Genomic DNA, 17,856 nt, shown 5'->3' with positions numbered 1-17,856 from the left:
CCAAGAGTTTACAGGTCTACATGACGTCTTTCACGTCTCATTCCTAAAAGGTACCACCCTGACCGTTCTCATATTATTCCTTGCGACGAGGTATAGGTACAAAATGAAATGACTTATAAGGAGTTTCTCGTGGAGATTCTTGGGTGGATCGACAAGGTCTTGCGCAACAAGATGATTCCCATAGTGAAGGTGCGATGACAACATCATGCCCCGAAAGAAGCAACATGGGAGTTGGAAAGCGAGATGAGGAAAAAATATCCGAACCTATTCAAGACTAATTTGGGGACCAAATTTTTCTAAGGTTGGGGGGATGTATCACCTTGCCCGTCGCTGTGCTTAATTAATTTAAAAAACCCTATTTATTCGGGCATTTACACCGTATTGAATTCATTTAATTGACTCTGCATATTATTTATCGTAAAACATGAATCTAATTAATTTTTTATTATTTTGGTTTTATTTAATATTATTTTATTTTAATTATTTTCATTTAATTTTAATTTAATTGCATTCATATTATTTATTTTATTTTAGTAAAAAATTGGAAAATTCGAAAAAAACGACAAAACGGGAAAAAACTCCCACAGAAAAAATCTTGCAGAGAAGGAAAGCTGCCCATGCGGGATGCCTGCACACTGTGCACACATGCACACGCGCACATCCCATCCGCATGTGCGGCGTGGGGTTAGACCCTGCGCGGATAGGCCCCTTTGTGCCTGGGGCATGCGTGCAGTAGACTTGCTCATGCGTAAGCTAGCCCCTGCACACGTTGTAGGTGGCCTGTGTGGGCCACTTCCACCTTAGACAGTGCGCCGCTGTCGCCTCGGGTGGTGCGCTGCCGCTACTAGCAGAGGAGGCTTTCCTCCCTCATTTTTTGTGCCGAACATCTTTTTTTTTCTCTCTTCATCGGATTTTTGCACTTGGCGCAAATCTAATGGATCCAAATTTTTATAAATAAGTCTTCCTTTCCCACTTTTCCCCACACTTCTATTCCTCCATTTTTCAAGACTTAGAGAGAGAAAGAGAGAGTGATTTAGAGAGAGAAGGTGGGAAAGAAAAGAAGAATGGTGAAGGAGGAAATATCAAGGTTTTGGTAAGAAATTTAGTATTTCTTTCGACATCTTGAGGAATATTTTAAGATAAAGAAAATTATTAAATTGTGATAGTTATGATTTTGCCTATTTTGCATGCTTGTGTGTTTATAAGTCTTGTAAGCTGATTTGTTCTTATTTTCAAACATGCTCTGTGATTTATAGACACTTGATGTTTTGAATGTAATAAAAATAATATGAACTTAATTTTATTGTCTGGAAAGATAAAAGAAAAAGTGGAATGAAGCATATATGGTCCGGAGTATGTATCTGTATTAACATGCATAATGCATCAAGTGTTTCGTTAGCCTCTTTATCTTTAAAGGGTATCTATTCCCTTAACCCCATCTGTGGTATCTGTGTCGCCCTCCTCTATCTGGTTTGTAAAGACGTAAGAGGACTGCTTCCTGTGGATAATAGCATACCATTTGACGAGAGTGGTGACACAAATATCTATTAGGAGTCACATTTGGCTAAGTACTGTTGTGACTATAGATATCTGATAGGACCATTATGGTTGGTACGGTCGTGGTCATAGATCGTATCATAGTTTTGCCAGCTGAAATTGTGTCTAAGTAAATTGCCGTTATCTGTATCTGATCTGATAATTCCATATGGATAGCTGGAAATCTGTATCTGCCTTCAGAGATAGAAGTTGTAACGACTTTGTGAAGTATGACACGAAAATCTGAGCATTTCATAATTTATTTAATTTTCTATATTATCTGGTTGGATGTGTATCTGTTTTGATTATGATAACGTACTGTTTTCTTAATAAATAAATTATTTTCATAATGTAAGATAGGTCTACAAAGTAGCCAAATGGTATTTTTGTTATAATAATTTACCTTTAAAACGTTACTATGTTATTTAAATACTGTTTTCCTTATTAAGTATATGAAACTCACTTTTTCCATGCCTCCCCAGATGAAGAAAAAACTGAGGAACCATAGACTGACCTACCCCTGGAAGTCTTTGAGGATCCCGTGGATCCACAAATCTTGAGTGCATGACTATTCCCGCACTTTGATGAGTCCAATAGCATAGAGAAAGAAGTGGCCTTCTTTTGTGTTTTGATTTTGTAATTGTAGCCACTTCTGGCCTCAATTATATGTATGTAATTAGAAGTCACATATACTTGTAAGAGATTTGAATTAATTTGTTCCGTTACATAAACTTTTATCATGCACTCGTTCTTATGTTTCTGTATCTAACACCCATTTGCCTTGATTAGTACTTGGGATGTCACAAGGTGTGGGGGTGGGGAGCTTACTACTGAGAAGAACTCTACCTTCTCCTTTTCTCCATGTGTTTTAATTCAAATTCACATGGATAATTCTAGCCTTATTTTATTAATTTTTCTTATAGTAATTTATTGTTAATTTTATCTTTAAGAATATTTAATTAATTATTTTAGGGTTAGGGATTAGGATAAGGCTGATATTTTATTAATTATCAGTATTCGTATTCAAATAAAAATATTATGATGAAAACTTATATAAAGGCCACACCATTAAGCTGGAAAACACCCATTTAAGAATTTAGAATAAAATTTTAGCCTTTATTATTGATTAGCTTTTGCTAATTTGAGCATTCTTCAAGTGTCTTTAAGGTAGAGAGCTTCAGACTGCCTTGTAAAGCCAGGAAATCGGGGTCGACTTATCGGGTAAGTCATGACGTCTTTCCTTATTCTTTTTATTTTCCAGTTATCTGGATGACATTTCAATACATTGACTGTGGTTCCAGTAGGGAGGGTTTAAATTTAGGCAATTAAGTTACTAATTGCTAAATATAGTAGGTTCCTGATTGAGGTATTTTCGATCCGTAGAGTCATCTTACTCAACCTTGCGTCATTTTGTATTAGAGCCTACGCACCAGTTTGAGCCTACTATGTTAAATCCTTTTGCATATCATCCTTGCATATTTAGCAACTAAAACGCCTTGTTGCTAATATGTTATTGTTTGTGTTTTGTATCCCACTTGATCGTATCTAGTTCATTCTTTCAAGTGGTCGTGTGTTTGTCAAATTAGTAAAAAAAAAAAGAAAACCAAAGAAAACCGATTGCATTCCATAACACAATTTGAGGTCATTATGTTGCATTTACAAACAAAAGAAGATTAACCACCAACCATAGTGATGAAAACCTTTGATTTTTCAAAGAAAGATTACCTCATCTACCAGGTATGTAAGAAACTTTTATTTTTACATTGCACAAGCAAAGAAGATTAATCACCCCTAAAGGTGCACGAAAACCATTGCTCCATATTTCAATTTGAAAGCACTGCATCATTGAATTTGCATATACTTTAGCATAAAACAAACTTAATTATTTGTAGAACGTAGCCATCATTAGGGTAGTATAACTAGGAATAACATTCTGGTTATATCCATCGGGATTAGTCTGATCCCTTATGCTTTAACTCCAGAATCATTTTTTTATGCTTTAAGTTTCTATTTTTCATTGTGCTTTTATTCTAAGACACATCTAAGTAGCTACTCGTTTCTAGTTACTTAGCATATAATTAATAAAAGCATAACAAGTTCTTCTGTGTGCTTAATTCCAAGCTTCTAGAAGCAAGATCCGCTTAGGATTCTTTGTTGTATCTTTAAGACTAATGTGCAGGTCCTAATTAAGTAAACTCAGTTCCAAATGCTCAACTTGATGGAAGAACCTGTAGTGTGAGAGATTGTGAGATAAACACGAGTGGAGGTGAGGGAAATTTTTTTTTCTTAACTATTACCTTGTAGGAAATTCACTATATTTCAACGAAGTGATGTACTTCCCTATCGGGATAATATCCTTGTTGTCTTAAGGGTCCAAGGAGAGGATAACGAGCAATAGGAGAACATTTTTCACACACGATGTCTAATTAATGGTAAGGAATGTGGAATGATAATTGAGTGGTAGCTATGCTAATATGGCAAGCACTCTATTCATGGAAAGGTCGGGTTTAACATGCACTAAATATCCTAATCTTTACCGATTATGCTGGTTGAATGAGTGCAGAGAAGTCGAAGTTACCAAGCAAGTCATTGTACAGTTCCCTATCGGAAAATACAACGACGAGGTATGTTGTGATGTTATACCTATGTATGCAAGTCATCTGATACTTGATGGATCTTGGTGGTTTGATAGACCAGTGCAACATGGCCGTACCAATCACTATTCAATATAAAATTTCATGGCCACCCCTCTCTTATAGGGTGTGTTCGGAGCACACTTATACTTTACACTGAATTAAATAACGAAAACTAACTTTCATTAATATATAGAGTGCACAGAAGCATTACATCCCTTTTAACATGTACATCAAATATATATATGTGAGGCTCTAAAATTTTTCTTTTCTTACAACACAAAAATACAAACTTGTAACCTGATCTTAGAGTCTAACTTCTCAACTTCTTTTTTTGTATCACATACTACTCTGTAGTAGAATCTTTATTATTTGAAAATGATGGAGTAAGATATACTATCCCAGTAAGTAGATCTTATCACAACATAACTAATACATGCAATATATATAGCTTTTACACACATTAAAACATATATATATATATATGATATACTTTTCTTGAAACATATTCACTATCACGAAAAATAAATGAACAGTTGAAAACTAAAATTAGAGTCATGATTCAAAAAATACATTATTGCACTGTACAATGTGCTACACTCTCACATGTACCAGATCACTCAACATATATAGCGCACCAAATTGTACAACGAGCCACATGTCCCAAAATCAGAAAACAGATTCACTTCGTGACATTGTACAATGAGCACCACTTCATCACCATTATGGAGGGCTATTCACATCTTTCTATTGCCATGCATGCATAGGCGCACACTTAACACTGAACACTTCCCCATACATTCAAAGATAGAATAGTTATGTATGAGTTCACACTTATCATATTCCCACTACACTAAAAAATGGAACAATTATATAGAGGCACACTGAAGCTTAGTATCATGCAGGTGCTTTCGGAACGACTTGGCTCGATAACGAGTGATTCACACTTATCAAAATCACTTTCCAAAACACATGGACAAAATAACACTCAAAACATAATAATACTTTCACAAAAAACTTGCACTTTATATATAAAAATACGTATAGAATACTAATGAAACACTTGAAAACTACTTAGGCCATGTAATCACAATATCCACTTACTATATTGAAAATAATTCGAAAACACTTCGAAAACTACATAGGCTATGCAATCACAATACCCACTTACCTTATGTTTGATGCAATTAACTTAAGCTCTCTTTATTTGAGCAGTCTCCACTTATATTTTCCTTAATCTTCTCTAGTCACTCTGACAGAGTCTCCGCTTGTAAATACTTCAATTTTATCTTTTCACTCGGGCAAAGTCTCCCCATATGTTTCTTCAAATCTCTATCAAAATTTTGGCAGCATCTCCCGTTAGAATTATCGTGATTTAACACTAAAAATGTTCTCATTATACGCAAATTAATTTCCACGAAAAGAAACTCGAAACTACATATCTCGCAAAACACGCTACTTTAAATCTAGTAGAGTCCTGACTTAATTTTCAAGCTTTTTTTTTCAAATATCCGGTGGAGTTCTGGAATGCTTTTAAGCAATATCTAGCCTAAAAAATATCTCATACATCACTTAAAAACCATCCCAAAAATTTCAAGACAAATGAAATTCAAATGAAGGAGGAAACTTACTTTAAGCTCGCGGGTTCTCCCATGATTGGTCGTGAGCTTTTACTTTCATTTCCTTTCCTTCTTTGGTTTTCTCCATTTATTATTCCTTCCTCTCTCTTCTTCTCACAATTTAGGTAGATTTTCCTCAAGAAAAAATTCCTAAATTCCTTAAATTTCCCTCACATTTATTGGATATGCACTATTTTCCTCTCTTTTTCCTCTCTTTTTCCTCTTATCCCTCTCTCTCTCTTTTTTTTCTCTCTAACCTTGCTTTCTCTCAACTCCAGAATGCTTTCCCTTCTTCCCAAAACCTTATTTATATAGGAGAGACGTCCATGCAAGTGATAAGCATGGAAGAGGTGGCAAAACATGATTGGCCAGTTAAACCTCCTCAAGCTTCATCCTTACCCTAATCTCTTCTTTAGCTTTTAAGTAATTCTAGAGTATTCTTATCATATTCAGGCTCCTCCCACATCTGATCCTCTTTCTAGGAGCTTCTATACTAAATTTGAGCTCCATTCATTTTATTTTGTGCTGTCTTAGGCCCATCTAAACCCATAAGGCCCAAAACTGCACTTCATACACATGCCTTCACTTCACACAGCCATAACTCCCTCAATTTTTATGTATTTTCGGCCCATTTTCCTTTACTTTCAAATCATGGTTTCATCTTTTACTAATCAATTTAGGCTCAGAATGACAACATTTAGCCCATCTAAGGTCCAACTAAGGCCCAAAAGGTCCAAACTATGCAGAAAGCTAGGCCCATGCCTATACCCTTACTTCAAAACTCCATAACTTCCTTAATTTTCAATCTTTTTGGCCGAGCGTATGCTTCACTATTCCTCAGGCAAGAAACTATCACATGGTTTTAGTTTGGGTTTCAGCTGGGTCCATTTGGCCCACTCATGGCCGAAATAATCCCTAAAGGTCAAAGTTGTCTTCCAAGTGCATGGCTCTTAGGTTTGGCCTCATTTCTCCCAAATTCGATTCTATGGAAATTTTTCATTTTCCACACACTTCTTCCTTGATATTTTGGCTAGTCCTCAACCAACTTTGAGTCTCTCCTGATTTCCTCCCCCACATGATAGATTTCTCTCCTGATTGTTAATTCAATTACTTTCATATTTTCGAAGCATTTTCTTACCTTCTATAATGTTGTTCTAGTCCCAAGAAGTGTTCTTGGGCCTAAAGAACTCAATTTCCTCCTTGAGAGAAAGTTCTCTTTTTGAAGGGTTCTTTTTATCCTAATTTCGTCATCTTTGCTCCGTTTTATTCGAAACTTAGTCCTTAACCTTATTACCTCTCTCTGCATACATATACATGCTTAAATAGCCATACAAAATACGAAAAATTTATCTAAAGAAAATCTGGGTCATTTGATGAAAGGACGGTTTAAAATACATCCTCACACCTTTATCACTAAATGAGGCACATGAAGATCAAATAAAAATTAAGAGGTCATTTGATGAATACTTAACGAGGAAAAAAAAGAGAAAAGAGGCTGAAAAAAAAAATGAAGGCCTAGTAGAGAACAAGATGCTGAGATTAGCCCATTGAGAGAAAAAGAGGTCAAAAAAAAAAATCCAAAATCCATGGTCCATTCAGTGTAAAAGAGGCCCAACAGAAAAATAAAGATGGCCCACTGAGAGAGAGTAAGAGAGAGAAGGAAAAAAGTGTTTTAATGAAAGGGATAAAGCAATGAGGATTAATTTTTATGAAAGGGGAAGTCTAATTGTTCTTAGGTAGAAAGACACTTATTTTAATCTTAACCCTCCTTTGCATAGCTTTGCTATCTTTCTCTTGGAGGTAAAAAATACGACGGATGGGTCACGAGAGACTGATATGTATCTCAGAGGAATAATGATTTTGGTCATGAAACATGTCAAAACTAAAGTCAATAAATAAGGCAAGTATGGTATGTTTTCTATTGTTATCACTAATTATTTTTCTTTTGATGAAGGTCAAGTTTTGATGATGAATCATTTTGAAGAAGGGAGAGATGATATTATCCCAGATGACCCAAATTTAGTACCAATGATGCAATCTCACAAGTCCCATACCGAACAGGAAAGTAATTCTAAAATTATTTTGTTTTCTAAACGAGATTATCTTAAAAAAGAGAATAAGCTCAAGTTTCCTAAACTAGAACAACCTAAAGAGAAAAGTAAGTACATCCCTAACTACTTTCCTAAATGGGATTATTTTAAAGAATGGGTCAAGTTCATACAAAGTAGGCTTAAAGCCCAAGTGGCGCTTAATTGACTTGAAGAAATTGAAAGATAAGAAGAAAGGCAACATTTTACCCCAACCTGAAGGAAAATAAAAGCCTCTGGACCTTGAAATCCTGTGGTCCAAGTAGCCCATGCTAAAGGAGAGCAAGCTGGCTCAATTCATGTGCTTGGAAAGCTGCGGACCATACATGGGAAGGGCCACTTGTGCAGAGTAAGGCTCCCACACATGGGAGTCACAACGTGCATGGGAGAGTTGGAATGCACGCGTGTGGACCCTGCTGCATGCCTGTTTGTGCAAGCTGGGAAGCTTGCACACTGGAGACGTGTGCTTGTATGGGCACAACATGCTATACACATGAAGCAGGTAGGGAGATGCACCCGCATGGGCCAAGGTACATGTACGTTGAAGAACCCACGCACACTTAAAGAGTTGCGCGCATGTGGAGGCCTTTCCGCGCATGTAAGGTGTGTGAGCGAGGAGCTAGCTGCTGAGAAGGACTCTACCTTCTCCTTTTCTTCATGTGTTTTAATCCAAATTCACATAGGATTATTCTAGCCTTATTTTATTAAATTTTCTATTAGTATTTTATAAATAATATTATCCGTAAAAATATTTAATTTTTCTTTTGGGTTAGGGATTAGGATAAGGCTAATATTTTATTAGTTATCAATATTTGTATTCAACTAGAAATATTCTAGTGAAAACCTGTATAAAGGCTACACCATTAGGCTATAAAACACACCTTCAAGCTTTTGCTAATTTGAGTATTCTTCAAGCATCTTCAAGGTAGGGAGTTTCAAACTACCTTGTTGAGCCAGAGAATCGAGATCGACTTATTAGGTAAGCCGTGACGTCTTCTTTTGTTCTTTTTATTTTTTAGTTACTTGGATAGGCTTTTGATATGTTGATTGTGATTCTAGTAGGGAGGGTTTAAATTTAGATAATTAGGTTGCTAATTACTAAATATAGTGGGTTCAAGATTAAAGTGTTTTTAATCCGTGGAGTCATCCTACTCTACCCCTGAATATAGTGGGTTGATGGTTTAAATTTAAGTTCTAGTACAGACAAGGCGAAGATACATGTGCAAAATGATACGCTCACTATGGAGTTTGATAGAGAAATTATAAAGTTTAATATTTGTGACGATATGAAGTATCCTAGTGATGTTGTGTGTATGGTGTTGATACTGTCGATTCCATAAATAAAAAATACTTTGATTTAAGTCATGATGATAAGCTAAAAATTATGTTTTATAATAATTTTGATGTGGATAGCTTAAAGACTTTAAAAGAGGATTTTTTTGCTAAAGAGAATCTACAAGATATGGTGCTTAAATTGGAACCTCAAAGGAGTAATGACCTTGTGTTAATCTTCCTATTTCTCACATAAAACTTCTACCTTCTATTTTGTAGGCACCAAAATTGGAGTTCAAACTGTTGTGCCAATTGGAAGAAATTAGGAATGATGCCTATGAGAATTCAAGGATTTGCAAAGAGAAGACAAGCTTTTCATGATCAATTAATTTCCAGGAAGCAATTTTTAATAGGGTAGAAAGTTTTACTTTATGATTCTCGTTTAAAGCTATTTTCCTGAAACATACGATCAAGATGGTTAGGTCCTTTTGTCTTACTAATATATTTTCTCATGGTGTAGCTGAAATTAAGAGCTTGGACACCAATAAAATTTTCAAAGTCAATGGTCATCGATTGAAACCTTTTTATGAGGGGTTACCTACACAAAATGTCGAAGAATCACACTGAGCAATCTTGAAGAGGGCACCTAAAAGAATTGACAATGTCTAGCCTAGGACATTAAATAATGGCACTAAATGGGAGGCAACCCACTCAATTTTTTTCTTTATTTCCAGGATTTTTTAATTAATGAATTTTTATTTTATTTATTTTATTTTTTTATCATCTGTTTCCTTTTTTTTTCTCTTAATTGAAAGTTTTTCTGATCACTTGCAGCTTTTTAATAGAGGGAGTACATATAAATTCTTCTGGGTTTTAAGTTGAGATGTTTGCATAAGCCTAGCCTAAGGCTCATGCCACAACCACTTAGCACCTATTTTATTTATTTTGCACTAATTCCTCAAATGGCCAAATTGCCTATACTTCCATCTTCCTTTAACACCGATACCCACTTTCCTCTTCTCCCAAATAGGCACACTTCCCTTTTCCTGCTTATAATCTCCACCACACTAAGCCTCCTCCACTTCAAACCACCACAAAGTAAGCTAAATGAGAGAGAAGAGAATTTACCCCAGGCATACTCGATCCAAAAACAGAGGGCTGCAACCCACTGATGGGGTTGGAAAAAATCCACAATCACCTCTAGTGAAAGTCGAACCACCACAGGGTCGCACTTGAGGAATTGATTTCGCCCTGCAACAAGGGTGGCCCTACGATTGCCGACCAACATTGCAATACTGCAATTGATGTGCCTGATTCTACGACCCAAGAGACAAACAGAATCTCCAAGACAAGTAGATAGGGGAGTTCACCTGTTCCTTCATTTTTTTCCTATTTACTTGATCATTATTTACAACACATTAGGTGTAATATGTGGTTTAAATGTGGGTGAAGGGTGCTTTGCATTTTGGGTATGTGACATCCCAAATGCTAATTAAGGCATAAGGGTGCAAGATACAAAAACAGATTACGAGTGAATGATAAATAATTATATGCAGCAGAACTAATTATTACAAATCTCTTACCAAAATATATATGAGTTCCAATTACACATATATAACTGAGGTTAGAAGTTGCAATAAAATACAAAATATCAAAATACAAAAAAGGTCACTTTTTTCACTATGTGAATGGACTCATCAGAGTGCAAAATAAGTCATGCACTTAAGGTTTGTGGATCCACGGGATCCTCATAGATTTCAAGGGGTAGGTCAACGATCGGTTTTTCATTATTTTCCTCATCTAGGGGGGCATGGAAAGTGGTGATTACATATACTCAGTAAAGAAAACTGTGACATCCCAAATGCTAATTAAGATAAATGAGTGTCAGATATACAAATAGGATTACGAGTGCATGATAAACTTTTACGCAGTGGAACAAATTAGTGGGAATCCCTTACAAATATATATGAGTTCCAATTATATACATATAACTAAGGCCAGAAATGGCTACAAAATACTTTCCTGTTTAAGTTAAGACCTGCTGGATTCCTCTTTGATTCAGGTTGACATCCTTGACACCAAATTTGAGCTATCCAATGTGACATCATTATGATTACAAGATTCTATATGATGTAGAACCCCAAGACCCTTGCTTAAACCTTAGAACTCTTCAATCGGTTTAGAATAGAATTTAGATCACAAGTAAAAAAGGAATCAAATTTGTTCAATCACCCAAATGGTAGAAGTTAAAGAGAACCTAAGAAAGATAAATGATATCCCTTGAACCCAATCCAAATAAGCACCAAGAACAATTGAAATAGGAAATCAAAATTAAAATACAAGTGATAACAATTGTATTCCAAATCAACACCTTATGCATAAAGTGAAAAGAACGCCAAAATACTCTTAACTCAATTCTGAAATGTTTGATTACAACTCTTGATGTCCACAAAGAAGAGTTCCTTTGGTATTTATAGCCAAAGAAATCAATGATAAGTTACAATACAGTAACTATAATTGTAACTCCCACAATAACTAGGTTAATTATGTGGTAATTATAATTGTAACTCCAACAATAACTAGGCTAATTATAGGCATGTAATTATTCTGTAACTCCTTGTAACTCCAATCTTCTTAACCAACACCACTAATTGTTTGTGGCACCATATAGTTATGGGCTCATTCTTGTAATGACACTAAGACAAGACTTAAGCCCAAAATGAGTTATACTTAACTATATGGGCTTAATTAACTCAAAATAAAATAAAACAATCCAAAATACTTAAAACAACTCAATTAATCCAGCCCACACACAAGGTTTATTCATCCATTATTAATAAGATTCAAACAAGCACAAATTATCCCAAATCACTTAAATCCAATTAAAGTTATGAATTTGGGCTGTTCAAAAAGCTCATATTTGAACTTTTTACAATTGGCCAGCCCATCATCCACATGTTTTTGAGTAAAAATTTGGAGTAACTCTTTAAGCTTCTTTGCCTTTGATCTTGTTACTGGTCCGTGGAAACTTTCCAGGTTTGGAACTGTATTTGTGTTTACATCATTTGAAATTTACTCCAAGTCACCTTCTGATGCTCTTTGAGTATCTTGAGTATTTTTAGCTTTGTTTGCATCACTATACCATCTTGACAAAGATAATGTAGTTGCAGATGCTCTTAATTGGAAGGAATCGACCATGTCGGGTTAGTTGTTGGCTTTTAGCTGGAGGATGCTTGAGATAATTCAAGATTTTTGCTTGAACCATTACGATAATGGTGTATACCTTGCCCATATCTGGATTTAGCCTATTCTCTTCATGAGAATTTGGGAAGCTCAAGTGACAGGTTAGGAGATTTTGAAGCACATTGACAAGTTTGCCTCTGAGGAAGTTTGCAACTTTAGAATAAGTGATGATGGATTATTCCGATTTCGAGATCGAATATGGGTACCAAATGATTCTGATCTTAGATCGGATGTTTTGAAGGAGGCTTATGTATCCAAGTTGTCTATCCACCCTAGAAGTACCAAAATATATCGAGATATGAGGCGTCGTTACTAGTAGCCTGGTATGATGAAGGATATTGTTAAGTATGCCTCTCAGTGTCTCACTTGCCAGGGGATCAAGGTAGAGCATCAGAGGCAGAGTGGTCTATTTCAAGGTCTCCCCATCCTTGAATGGAAATAGGAGCACATGACTGTAGACTTGTCACTGGTTTGCCGAGGACAAGTTCATATCGTGATGTTATTTGGGTCATTGTGGATAGACTGATCAAGTCTGTCCATTTCCTTGCTATCAAAACTACAAACTCAACTAGTAAGTTAGTCTAGTTATATGTTGAGGAGATTGTCCAACTCCATGGTGTTCTTACTTCTATGGTTTTGTATAGGGATCCTCGTTTCACTTCTCACTTTTGGAATGGTTTCCGAGAAGCTTTTGGTTTACTTATCACTTCCAAACCAATGGGCATCAAAAATAGACTATTCAGATGCTGGAGGACATGTTGCGCACCTGTTTACTGGACTTTGGTGGTAGTTGTGTGACATCCCAAATGCTAATTAAGGCATGAGGGTGTGAGATACAGAAATAAATTATGAGTGCATGATAAAAATTATAAGCAACAGAGAAAATTAATACAAATCCCTTACAAATATATGAGTTCCAATTATATATATATAACTAAGACCACAAGTGGCTACAAAATACAATGTCAAAATACAAAAAGAGCCACTTCTATCATTATACTATTAGACTCATCAGAGTGTCGAAACAATCATGCACTCAAGGTTTGTGGATCTACGGGATCCTTATAAACTTTAATGGGTAGGTTAGCTAACAGTTCCTCACTATCTTCCTCGTCGGGGGGGGGGGGGGGGGGGGAGGGGGGGAAGAGGGAGGACATGAAAGTTCCATGGGCTCAGCAAGGAAAACATTATTTAGATAACATTGTAAGGTTTTAAAAGGTGAATAATTATAACATAAACACTTATCATTAGGTTACATCGTAGTCCTATCTTGCCTTATGAAAACAATTATTTATTTAAAGAAAAACATCATGTTATAGTCACAACCATCAAGATAAAATACACAGCATACCTAACAATAGAGAAAATCAAAGAAATCATGAAATATTTAGATTTTTGTGTCATACTTCGCGAAGTCGTTATGGCTTTCATCTCTGAGGGTAGATACAGATTTTTGACTACCCGTGTGGAATGACCAGATCATATATAGATAATGATAATTTGCTCAGGCATATTTTCGGCTTGCCAAACTATGGTATGATCTATGACCACAGTCGTACCAACCATAGTGATCCCATAAGATATTCTACAGTCACGATAGTACTTAGCCAATTGTGACCCCTAATAGATATTCGCGCCACCACGCTTGTCGGAGGGTATGCTGTAATCAACAAGGAGCGATCCTCTTACGTCTTTCCAGACCAGATGAGGGAGGGAGAAAATAGATATCTCAGATGTGGGTAGGGGAATATATACCCCTCAGAGATAAAAAGCCTAATGAAATACTTGATGCATTATGCATGTCAATATAAATACATGCTTTGGACCATTCATGCTTCATTCGACTTTTTTATTTATTTATTGTTTTCCAGATAATCCTACCAGTTTCATATTATTTTATTTACATGCAAATCATCAAGTGTATATAAATCACATAGCATGCTTGAAATTAAGAATAATTTAATTTATCATATCTACCAGACACGGAACATGCAAACAGGCAAAATCATAGATCATTAATTTAATTTTGTCTAAAAATACTCCTCAAGACGTTTAAAGAAATACTAAATTCCTTACTGAAACTTTGATAATTTCTCCTACACCGTTTCTCTTCTCCTCATCTCCTTCTTTCTCTAGATCACTCTTTTTTCCTCTCTCTCTCTAACTCTTGAAAGGTGGAAGAATGAAAGTGAGGAAAAAATGGGAGGAAGGGCCTCTATTTATAGAAATGAGGGCTGTTGGATTTGCGCCAAGTGGCAAAATTTGGTGAAGAGAGAGTTAGAAAAAATGGAAGATGCTTGATTTGATGTGGTACGAAAAATAAAGAAAAAAACCTCTTGAATCGGTTGCGGCACCTCAAGTGGTGGCAAGTCACCCAAGGTGGGTAGCGTGACATTGCCTGAGGCAACAGTGAGCCTCACCCACCTGGCGCACGCTGCAGGCCTAGCCTAAAGGCATTGGGCTACTTTGTCGTGCGTAGGGCCTAGGCGCACTGGGGTGCTGCATGTTGGCTTATTTGCGTAGGTTTGCTTTGTGGATGGCGCGCACATAGTGTACGATGCTTGCCCTGTTTGCATGCAGACGAGCCGCCCTATGCGTGATAAGATGCGTGCATAGGTCTGAACTTCACCCCGTGCGCACTGTGCGCATGTCCTGTGCTATATGCGCTCACAACCCTTTCCCATGCGATTTTTTCGTGGGAGTTTTCCCCCTTTTTTCTGTTTGTTCCTGAAAATCATTTATTTTTTTAAAAATAATGATTAAATAATTAAATCAAAATAAAATTAGATAAAATTAAATAAAATTAAAATAAGATAAAAATTAGCATAATTTACGAATTACGATAATAAGTTATGAAATCAAATAAATGAGTTCCGTGTGGCCTTAAGATATGAATAAATAGGGTTTTTCCAAATACAATTAAGCACAGTGGTGAGTGGGGTGTTACATCCCCCTAACCTTAGAAAAGTTTGGTTCCCAAATTTGTCTCGAACAAGTTCACAAACTTTTCCTTCATCTCGCTTTTCAACTCCTACGTCGCCTCTTCAGGTGTATGATGCTGCCACCGCAGCTTCACCATGAAAATTATCTTGTTACGCAAGACCTTGTTGGTCCATCCAAGAATCTTGACGAAAAATTTCTCATAAGTCATATCAGCTTGTACCCGTGTCTCATCGTGAGGAATAATATGAGAATGGTCCGGCTAGTACTTTTGAGATCGAGATATGGAAAACATTATGCAAACCTGTAAACTCTCAGAGCGGAGTAAGGCGGTACGCCATGGGTCCAATGCACTCAACGATCCGAAAAGATCCCACATATTGAGGGCTTAACTTCTCTCTTTTCCCAAACCACATTTTTTCCTTGTAAGGAAAAACCTTAAGGAAGACCTAGTCTCCAACGGCGAATTCCAAGGGTCGCCTTTAATTATCAGCATAACTTTTTTGATGGCTCTGGATAGTATCCAAGTTCTTACAGATGATCGCGACCTTCTTAACAGTATCCTAGATGAAGTCTAATCCTAAATGATGCTGGTTTCTGACTTTGCCCCAATAAGTAGGAGAACGACAGGCCTATCGTACAAGACTTCATACGGAGCCATGACGATGCTAGAATGATAACTGTTATTATAAGAAAATTTACATAAGGGGAGATACTTATACTAGTTATCGCCAAAGTCAAGGACGCAAGCATGCAGCATGTCTTCTAATGTCTAGATTGTGCGTTCTGACTGACCATCCGTTTAGGGAGGATAAATAGTGTTGAAGTACAATCTAGACCTCAAGGCTTCCTGAAAGTTGTTCCAAAAGTGGGAGATAAATCGAGGATCTCAATCGGACACAATGGATGAGGGAACACCATGAAGTCGAAAAATCTTATCAATATAAAGGTGGGCTAATTTGCTGGTGGAGTCAGTGGTCCAAATGGACAAAAACTGGGCGGTCTTGGTTAGTCTGTCAACGATGACCTAAATAGCATTTAGACCAGAACAAGTCCTAGCAATCCGGTGACAAAATCCATGGTCACATGCTCCCACTTCCATTCTGGAATTGGGAGGCCTTGTAACAAACCGTCGAGTCTTTAATGTTCTACCTTAAAAGTGGGAGATGTAGTCGACTATGTCCTTCATTTCCGTCCACCAGTATTGGCGCTTCAAGTCCTGGTATATCTTGGTGCTCTCGGGATAAATAGATAGCTTAGAGGCATGGATAGTTTTGAGAACCTCCGCCCTCACTGCGACAAAGACTCAAATTCGATTCTGAAATGTAAACAATCCATCATCTGAGATCCTACAATAAGGAAATTTGTTAGAAGAGAACTTACCCAGATTCTTGGTGAGTTTCTGGTCCATGTATTGAGCTTCTACAATCTTCATGAAGAGATTCGACAGGCTCAAATATGAGCGAGATAGGTACCTTTACCATAGTAGCTGAGGTGAAACGACTGCATAGTATCAATTAATTTCCAACTGGAGGCCATGGTTTGGGGCAATACTGCAGACTCCTTTAAGCTTAGTGCATCAGCAACTAGATTTCCTCTGCCGCGGTGGTAGATGATCTTGTAGTCATAGTCCTTTAGGAGGTCCATCTAGTGTCTCTGTCTTATATTTAACTCCCTCTGTGAGAAGACGTACTTCAAACTTTTGTGGTGAGTATAAATCTCAAAAGTTTGACCAAAACGATAATGACGCCATATCTTCAAGGCAAAGATAATAGCCGCCAACTCTAGGTTGTGAGTAGGGTAGTTTTGCTCATGAGATTTCAACTGTCGAGATCCATAAATGACCACTCTACTATATTGTATCAAAATGCACCCTAAGCCAATATGAGATTCATCGTAGTAAAGCTGAAACCATCCCATATTTTTGGGGAGGATCAACACAGGAGTAGAAGTAAGACAACGATTTAATTTCATAAAGCTTTTGCTACATTCTTAATTCTATACAAATGACATGCCCTTTTGAGTGAGTCAGGTCAATGGAGTAGCAATATTAGAAAATCTATCCATGAATCACCAATAGTAACCTACCAAGTCAAGGAAACTATGCACCTCGCCTACATTGGTGGGCAGATTCCAGTTGATCACTATTTCAAACTTGGCCAGATCCATAAAAACTCTTTCACTCAAAATTACATGACTGAGAAAGGAAACTTGATCCAACGAGAAAGAGCATTTGCTAAGTTTAACATACAGTTGGTTATGGTGAAGTGCCACTAATACTTCAGACAAGTGGATCGCATGTTCCTCCAGGCTCTTGGAGTACATTAAAATGTTATCAATAAATATGATGACGTACTGATCTAGTGTGTGCTGGAAAACTCTATTCATGAGGTCCATGAAGGCTGTAGGGGCATTGGTTAACCCGAATAACATCACCCTAAACTCATATAGACCATACCTATATCAAAATGCGATCTTCAGAATATTTCCTTCTTTGACTCTCAGTTGGTGATATCCTATTATGAA

The 17,856-nt window shown here is 36.7% G+C and overlaps 1 protein-coding gene across 19 annotated transcripts in view; it reads left to right on the top strand.

Annotated features, from left to right (window-relative positions):
- Positions 1-17,856, top strand: part of ASHR2 (ASH1-related protein 2) — a 98,098-nt gene that overhangs the window by 30,062 nt on the left and 50,180 nt on the right. For 4 of the 19 annotated variants that reach the window (XR_015817114.1, XR_015817100.1, XR_015817102.1 and 1 more), the window contains one exon: positions 9,427-9,914. The exons of 5 other annotated variants lie outside the window; for them this stretch is intronic. The gene's annotated coding sequence lies outside the window, so the exon portion shown is untranslated. Of the gene's footprint in view, positions 1-2,018; positions 2,448-2,693; positions 2,758-9,426; positions 9,915-17,856 lie in introns of those variants that run through there. 10 more of the 19 variants (XR_015817104.1, XR_015817105.1, XM_088213547.1 and 7 more) reach the window with 6 other exon arrangements.

The sequence above is a fragment of the Carica papaya genome, chromosome 2 (genome assembly GCF_054855325.1).
Source record: "Carica papaya isolate Zhongbai chromosome 2, ASM5485532v1, whole genome shotgun sequence".
NCBI lineage: Eukaryota > Viridiplantae > Streptophyta > Magnoliopsida > Brassicales > Caricaceae > Carica > Carica papaya.
This window is presented reverse-complemented; position numbering and strand designations above follow the sequence as displayed.